The following is a 9,478-nucleotide window of genomic DNA, read 5'->3' as shown; positions in this document are numbered from 1 at the left end:
AGGTAGACTGAGAATGATCACACTTGCTATAATAAGGCAACCATTAATGGAAATCTCTAGGGATTGTGGAGATCCATCTAAAAGGAGTATGAACACTGTCCAAGAGTGATGGCAACAATTGTGTTCTAATACTTTTTATGGAAGTATTTCAAAGTACCATGAGTAATTTATTACATGCTAACTATCTAATTAACAGTTAATTCTGACGTTTCTTGTTTCAAAATCTGTATGGAAAAATATATTGATGTCAGTTTTCAGTTCTTAATACGGTGAACAAAACTAGAAGGAAATAAAATAGTTTTTCAAAGTTGCTTATTTGGAATTCTATAGCTCAAGCTGGGATTGAGTTTAGCACATAGAAAGATACTCCTGCATTTCTGTATTATAGCACAAGAGTTGCTGTGTGGGTTGCAAACTGGCAGAGCTGAATGCTCAGGCATGTCTACAATTAAGGGCAGCAAGCCCTTTCATTGCCTGGCTTTTTGGACACTGAGTATAATGATGCACGTTTAAGCCAGTTTTCAAGTCAGGTATTCATACTTGTTTCGGTGATGCTCTTCACACAGAAAACTAGCAACTTTATTGCCTTTCTTCATTGACCTACTTTTTTCCCTCCCATTTATCCACCTGAATGAATTGAAAAACAAGTAAAGAGGCATACACCTCTGAAAACAAAGGACTTGTGTTTCATTGCAAGTGTTATATTGTTTATAGAATGCAGACAATAATTTAACCTCTTTCCAGAACCTCACTTGCCCCCAGGACATGAAACATTGAAGCACAAGATGAAATTGTATCATTGTGCAAATACTCATGACGGAATGAGCCTGCAAGCCCCTGCATTCACTCCACTGCTTTATTTTGATGCTTTGTTATGAGCTTTGAAGTGGAAAAGAAGATGAGCTCTTTGAAAAATACAAGAAACTGAACGTCATTAACCTCGTCACTTTATGAAATAAATTCCCTTCCTTCCATCCTCCTTTCCTTTCCTCACTCCTTCTTGCCTTTGTTCTTTCTTAAATGAAGGTAAAATAAAAACGTAAATGCCGGAAGAAAAACAACCTATATTTATTAAGCCTAATAAGACACAAATTCACTTGTGTACCTCACTTAATTCTCAAACTAACTATCTGATTCATCACTATCCTTATTTCTTAAAGCTGAGGAAAGCCAAGCTCAGAGATATTTTGTAACTTACCAGAGTGACACAGCTTTGTGCAAACGAAGGTCATTCTAACACCATGTAAAACATAGGACAGTGTGGGGTCCAGGTACGGCGTCTCACGCCTGTAATCCCAGCACTTTGGGAGGCCGAGGCGGGCGGATCAGGAGGTCAGGAGATCGAGACCATCCTGGCTAACACGTGAAACCCTGTCTCTACTAAAAATACCAAAAAAATTAGCCGGGCGCGGTGGCGGCGCCTGTAGTCCCAGCTACTCGGGAGGCTGAGGCAGGAGAATGGCGGGAACCCGGGAGGCGGGGCTTGCAGTGAGCGGAGATCGCGCCACCGCACTCCAGCCTGGGGGACACAGCGAGACTCCGTCTCAAACAAAACAAAACAAAACAAAACAAAAAGTTTCTCCTTATCATAAAGGATAGTTTAAATTTAACGTATTTATTTCCATGATATAGTATTGTGAAATATGCTCTTTAAAATATGCCATGTGTATGTAATTTCCATCTAAAAATCTTGAATTAGGAATATCTCCTTTCTGGTAGATCAAAAGGAATCTTTCCAAAGTAGTATTTTGGAAAAGGAAAATATTTGAAATTCAGCAAAATCTGAAAGTAAATAATATTTCCTTGTAGCAAAAAAAAAAAAAAGAAATTGCTACAAGAGAAAGAAAAGGCAATTAGCTCGTGGTCCTCTTTAGCTGCTGGCTCATTATTTTTCACAGAAATAATGACATGGAGAATTCCATACAGTCTGCTTTGTGTTGCCTTATCTTCCCTGCTAGGAGTTTTCTGAACAGAAGTCTGACGCAGTGAGACTTCTATACTATTATTTTAAAATAAATAATATATTTCCTTATAACCTGCTATCACTAAGGTGAATGAGACTAGAGTACTTCAATATCTGATAAGACTATAAATATACCTCAGAATTTATATCTTTATGTTTTCAGTTCTATTAAATTAGCTGTAGAATATCCCAATTCACCTCCAATATACGTCTCAAAATACATGCCCTTTGATTTATAGTTTTGAAATTACGTTTCATTGCTACGTCTTAAATCAAGTATTGAGTTTCTTTCTTAAGTTTACCGTGCATTGAATATTCATTTTTTTTTTTAGAGTACAGCCATAGTCTTTTACAGTGATTCAAAGAGATTCTAGCAAAAGCCTTCCACATATTGACTAATTTTACCCATTATTAAAGACAGAGAATTAATGTGATTTCTAATTTATTTTCATCTGAAAATCATGAAACTTTTCTTCAATTTTTCAGCACCATTTACTCATGACAGCTTTTATTAAAAGACCATGAGTTTATATATTCATCCATCAGAACTAGTAGTTGGAGATCACATGTGACAGTTTCAAGTACTGGGATTTTCTTTGTGCTGGTAAGAAACATAGCCAATGGCCTGTGCCCCAAACTGCCTGTGCCTCTTCTCATAAGGTATGGTACTAGCATTTAATAGGATTCAGATTTATAATAAATGATAAATACATGTTTAGTTAAAATAAAGCTACAAGTAAACTATGATTCCCACTAATAAAAAAATAGTATTTATAACTGCCAAACCTGGGAATAAATCCTAGTGTCTTCTGTAGGATTCTTTTTCCCAGGAAACCAGTTTAAATCCTTTTGGGTAACATTGTAAAACAATAGCCAATGTGTTTGTTATTAGTGACTAACTCCTAGCTTTGAACTGACCCTTCATGACTCAGTTCTGTAATGCTGGGGCTGGAATTCCGCAAAACCAAATATTTCTCTTCTGCCAACGGGATCTCTGTTGAGCTCTAGCAATAGGCAGCACTAGGGGGAGACAAAGATTCCCCTTGCCTCTTGCCCCTAAGAGCATTTCCCCAAACGTTCTCACTGGAGCAGGAGCAGTTGGCTCCAATAGTAGCAGTTTTGCTCATATTTTTCACATTTCAAAACTAGTCTCATTTTGTCCCCTGAAGAAAATGATGCACCAGTTGCCCCAATTCTCCTTCTTAGAGAACTTGGTCACAATCCCACTGGGGCCCCTCTAGATTCCCAAGGCATCTGTGCTAGTCAGGCAGCCCACCATCCTCAGAGATCTCAGTCCCAGAATCCAGAAAATCCCTCCTCCAAGCACCGGAGGCACAGCCAAGGTGGGCAGTATGATTTTCAGGGGTGGTGGTGGGTTCCTCCAAGCGAATAAACTACAATAATCTTGGCCTATGTCTTTTTTTGGTTTGCTTTTCAGTCCATAGGGCTGATACGGTTTGGCTCTGTGTCCCCACCCAAATCTCATCTCCAATTGTAATACCAACATGTTGAGGGAGGTTTGTATGTAAATACATGTAAATACAAACACACATTCATTTCTTAGAAATAAACATCTTTGTTACAGGCAAATTTTATCATAAGTTTTTGTTTACTCATTGAGAACACATTCATGATATATAATGGAAGTAATATTACTTTCATAGGACTTAAATCTGCACCTCCATTAAAAGCAAAACTACAGAAAGCCATTTAACAATAGAAGTTATTGTTCACAATGATAAACATCTATAGAGCGGCCGGGCGCGGTGGCTCAAGCCTGTAATCCCAGCACTTTGGGAGGCCGAGACAGGCGGACCACGAGGTCAGGAGCTTGACACCATCCTGGTTAACATGGTGAAATCCCATCTCTACTAAAAATACAAAAAATTAGCTAGGCATGGTGGCGGGCACCTGTAGTCCCAGCTACTCAGGAGGCTGAGGCAGGAGAATGGCATCAACCCGGGAGGCTGAGCTTCCAGTGAGCGGAGATCGCACCACGGCATTCCAGCCTGGGCAACAGAATGGGCAACTCCACCTCAAAAGAATAAATAAATAAATAAATAAATAAATAATAGACTGATAAGACAGACTCTTTGCAGCACTAAGACACCAATTTCCAGCCCGCCTCAAGTGTAACATCACATGACAGCAGGTCCTGAAAGAAAATGAAGTATTTAACCCTAAAATGTATTTCTTTGACATTTGAGATGGCCCTGCAAAGCTGACTCTTGTGGGGAAAATCTACATACTGCAGAAAATTTCCTTCCCTTTGCAGGTCTTTTCCTTGATCCAGAAGAATATTAACAGAGTCTGGTATGATTTTAGGTCTGATAAGAACTCTGAAGCCTGCTACTTGGAGCTTCATCTTCATGATAAAACCTCTGTCTCCACAGTCCCTTATCTTAACCCAGACACTTCCCTCTGTTGATTCCAGGGCTTTAGGTAAGAGCATAACAGCATAACTCTTTCAACCAGTTGCTAATCCAAAAGTCTTTGAGCCTATCTATGAGCTGGAAAACCCCCACCCTCCCACCACAAGCAACTCGGATTCAAGTGTTTCTGCCTTTCTGGAGTGAACCAATGTATGTCTTACATGTATTGATTGATGTCTTATATCTCCCTGAAATGTGCAAAACCAATCTGTAGCCTAACCACCTTGGGCATTAGGTTGTCAGGATCTCCTGGGGCTGCGTCACAGGCCATTGGTCGCTCACATTTGGCTGAGAATAAAAATCCCTGGAAATACTTTCCAAAGTTGGACTCTTTTCATCAATGGTCTTAACAATATTCCTATGATTTTACAAAGAAATACCACTGTGAAAATTTATTTTAAAATATCATCAGAGTTTCACCTAAATACAGTTGGTTCAAAGAAGGTATTCCAATGGTATTTATAAAAGCAGAAAATTTGAAACTATGAACCCAAAATATCTGAGACAGGTCTCAGTCAATTTGGAAAGTTTATTTTGCCAAGGTTAAAAGTGCACCTGTGACATAGCCTCCGGAAGTCCTGATGAAATGTGTCCATGGTGGTTGAGGTACACATTTTAGGGAGACATGAAAAATCAATCAGTATGTGTAAGATGTACATTGGTTGGTTCAGTAAGGTGGGACAACTCGAAGTTGGCACTTGCAGGTTAGAAGTAGGTAAGAGACAAAAAGGTTGCATTCTTTTGAGTCCTGGATTAGCCTTCCACTGAATACACAATTTAGTCTGGCTCACTGAATCTAAACTCGTACATAAACAATAGGGCAGAGGAAGCAAACAGATATGCATTTGTTTCATGTGAACCTCAGAGGGCTGACTGAGTTCTGTCTGTCCTTTGTCCACAAGGAGATTCCCTGTGGGCCAATTGTGACAAAGGTATGTACCTTCTTATCTTTGTAGCTATCTTATTTATAAGTAAAATGGTAAGCAGGTTTGACTAACATAGTTCCCAGGTTAACTTTTCCCTTGGGTCAGTGATTTTGGAGTCCCGAGATCTATTTTTCTTTCCCAAAACAATATAAATGTTCAACAATAAGATATTGGTCATTTCTATATAACCATAGATCAATTATTGGTCAAATTATTTTAAGAATACTTAGATAAATGAGAAAATATTCCCAATATCCTATCAAGTGAAAAACACACAGCAAAGCAAGTATATGTGACATATATGTGCGTGAGGGATTAACATAGGTTTGACTGCAAAAGTTCCCTGCATTGCTTTGTGGCCTTTTATTTATGTGTGGGTATGATTTCTCTCTCTCTCTTTCTCTCTCTCTCTCTCTCTCTATATATATATATATATAGTTTGTTTGTTTGTTTGTTTTGTTTTGTTTTGTTTGAGATGGAGTCTCGCTGTCTCCCTCAGGAGCAGTAGCTCGGTCTCCGTTCACTGCAAGCTCCGCCTCCTGGGTTCACGCCATTCTCCTGCCTCGGCCTCCCGAGTAGCTGGGACTACAGGCACCCGCCACCATGACTGGCTAATTTTTTGTATTTTTTTTAGTAGGGACGGGGTTTCACCGTGCCACCCGGGAGGTCTTGATCTCCTGACCTTGTGATCCCCCTGCCTCGGCCTCCCAAAGTGCTGGGATTACAGGTGTGAGCCACTGTGCCTGGCCTATATATTTATATTTTTATATAATGTGAAAGAGAGAGATAAAGACAAAACAGAATCTCTTCAATGGTTGCCTGAGAGGAATTGGGTAGATATTTGTAAACTATATCAGGGTGGGCAAATTTTTTCCTAAGGGGCACGGTAGTAAATAGTTTAGGCTTTATTGGACAAATGGTGAAATCTAGCATATTATGTAAGTATTTATATAATCATTTAATATAAAACTATAGTCAAATATAAAAGACATTCTCAGATCACAGGTAGTACAATATTGGGAGACTTGCTGAGGTTAGTTTATCATACCTCTTCTACAACAGAAAAGTAAAGTTAGTAGAAAAATTTATTGTTTACAACAGCGTAATTGAAGAAATTATGTCAATTTGACATTATTTATTATATTTTATTATCCAAATCTATTCTCTTTGGTTTCTGAAATTTTTGCTTTGTTCTTTTTAAAATTTCTAGAACTTAATATAGTACTATGTGCATAGAAAGTTCTCAATAAATTGCGTGAGTCAATTAATCAATTAGTCAGTGATAAAATAGGACTCTCAGTTCTCCTTTCTTTGAACTGTCACAGGTATAGCTTTTTTTGGTTGCAAAAGTACCACCACTTCACAAATAACCACTTCCTAATAAAAAAAATACACAGAAAAATCATCTGTGGGTGCCCAAATATCACAAATTTGATGTTTCACATTGTTAAAAACTACACAAAAATGCATTTTCTATGGGTAAAATCTATACTCAAAATTATTTCTTGGGAAAAGAGTTCCCCTCAGTCAGATGGACAAAAATGCTTGGAATATATTGAATTCAAAGGTTTCTGCCCTTTTAGTGGCCTTTACTTAAAATAAATATTTCCAATTTATTAAAAAATAAGTCTAAGATCATACAAATATGACCTTAGATTGTAATTTGTAAAATGTTTCCCTTGGCAATGTGTTCATAAATATAAAAGACATAAATTCTATTAAACAAACATCATGTAATGAAATAAGTCTTTTGAAGTAACATACGTATACAAAAATACACACATGCTTTTTTCTGAGCTATTTAAAAAATATAAAGAGTCTATGTAATTCTACCAGAATAACATAAAAGATAAATTATAAAGATAAATATAAATATTTAACCTGAAAATTTAACACTATTCTTAGGGTTTCTTTTCAATAAGTTTTTAAAATAATAGTTTCCTATTTATAACCCTTCTATAGTTTGAATGTATCCCCCAATAAGAATAGTTTGAAAGCTTAATCCTCAATATAACAGCGTTAGGAGGTGGGGCCATGAGGTGATTAGACCTTGAAGGATCCATTCTCACTAATAGATTAATGTCCTTATGGAGGAGTGGATTCATGGTAAAAGGGAGAGTTTGGTCCCTCTTTCCCCACCTCCTTCTTTTCCTGTCTTGCATTTCTTCCTTCTGCCACAGGATAATGCAGTGAAAAGGGCTTCAACACATGCTGTCGCCTTGATCTTGGACTTCCCAGCCTCCAGAAAAGGTGCCAGTAAATATCTCTTCATTATAAATTATCCAATCTGTGGTATTCTGTTATAGCTGCTCAAACAGTCTAAGACAAATCCTATTCATTTCAAAACACCTAGAAAAACTTTCTAGTAAATTAATTCATAAATCTATAATTTTAAACACTATCTTCAAGAATAAAACCAAACATGAATATGGTTTCTAGAAAAATAGAAAATAATTTGCCCTAGTTATGTTTGATTTATTGTACCAGCTGCTCTCTATATAATATTTAACCTCTTTATGAAAACGAAACTTCTCAACTGTAGTCACTGAATCTTCACCACTGACACACAAGTTAAGCCGTGAAGCTTTGTATAATAAGAAAAGGCCCTAGAGATGAAATTCACATAATACTTCAAGTTATTTCAGAAGACTTATGTGTCACCAAAGGGAGAAAAACATGGCCAAAAAATAATCCTTAATAGTAGTTGAAGTAAATTACTACAGTGCAAAAGAGAACATATTTGGTGCTTGATTCTGACTCTAATCCCCACAGGGATTTCCAAAAATGGAGGAAGAAAATTATTTTGAGAAAAGGAATTTTCCTTTTCAAATGAAATTCTTTGACAAATTCCATGAGCAAAGAAAATAAATAAATAACAGTTGGAGCACGATCTTTATTATGTCACTATACCCTAATCATTATTCCTTCAATATGTTCTTTTCTTTTTTTTCCACTATTCATGGCCTAGTAACCCCAGTTACTTTTAAAAACAGAAGTTGGATTCTTACCAGTTCCACAAGAAGAAGGTATTCAAATAAGAGAATTGTATTCTGCAAAACCAACAATAAATGTCTGAAATCAAGGAACCAGCACTCTGGTAAATACGTTTTTGTTGTTGTTGCTGTTGTTTTGTTTTGTTTCTGAGACAGAGTCTCTGTCGCAGGCTGGAGTGCAGTGGCGCGATCTCAGCTCACTGCAAGCTCCACCTCCCGGGTTCCCGCCATTCTCCTGCCTCAGCCTCCCGAGTAGCTGGGACTACAGGCGCCACCACCACGCCCGGCTAATTTTTTTGTATTTGTTAGTAGAGACGAGGTTTCGCCATATTAGCCAGGATGGTCTCGATATCCTTCCTGACCTTGTGATCTGCCCGCCTCGGCCTCCCAAAGTGCTGGGATTACAGGCGTGAGCCACCACGCCCGGCCATAAATACGTATTTTTAACAGTAAATTAGAAGGCATGTCAGAGTTGCGATGGGGAAAATTTGGTGTCAGTAAAAGCATATGAAGTTTATCACCAGCAGGGTTGACATTTAAATGTAGTGAGCATGGGACACCTTATTGAGAAGTGACATTTGGGCAGGGAATTGAGGTTTAAAGGCATTCCAGGAAATGGGAACAGCCAGTGCAAAGACCCTGAGAAAGAAATATGTGCTTTCCAGGCACAGCGAGGAAGCCAGTGAAGCCAGAACAAAATGAACAAGGGGAAGAATATTAGCATATGAGGTGAGTAGCGTAGCAAAGTTCAGATCCTGTAGACTGTTCATCTTAGTCACGTTTGTGTTGCTGTAAGTGAATACCTGAGGCTGGGTAATTTATAAAGAAAAAATATTTATTTTAGCTCATGGATCTACAGACTACACAAGAATCATAGTGCCAGCATTTACTTCTGGTAAAGACTTCAGGCGGGGCGCGGTGGCTCACGCCTGTAATCCCAGCACTTTGGGAGGCCGAGACAGGCGGATCACCAGGTCAGGAGATCGAGACCATCCTGGCTAACACGGTGAAACCCCGTCTCTACTAAAAATACGAAAAACTAGCCAGTGGTGGGGGCGGCGCCTGTAGTCCCAGCTACTCGGGAGGCTGAGGCAGGAGAATGGGGCAACCCTGGAGGCGGAGCTTGCAGTGAGCCGAGATCGCGCCACTGCACTCCAGCCTGGG

Source organism: Macaca mulatta, chromosome 3 (genome assembly GCF_049350105.2).
Source record: "Macaca mulatta isolate MMU2019108-1 chromosome 3, T2T-MMU8v2.0, whole genome shotgun sequence".
Classification (NCBI taxonomy): Eukaryota; Metazoa; Chordata; class Mammalia; order Primates; family Cercopithecidae; genus Macaca; species Macaca mulatta.
The sequence above is the reverse complement of the archived record's forward strand: the minus strand, read 5'-3'. Positions refer to the sequence as shown.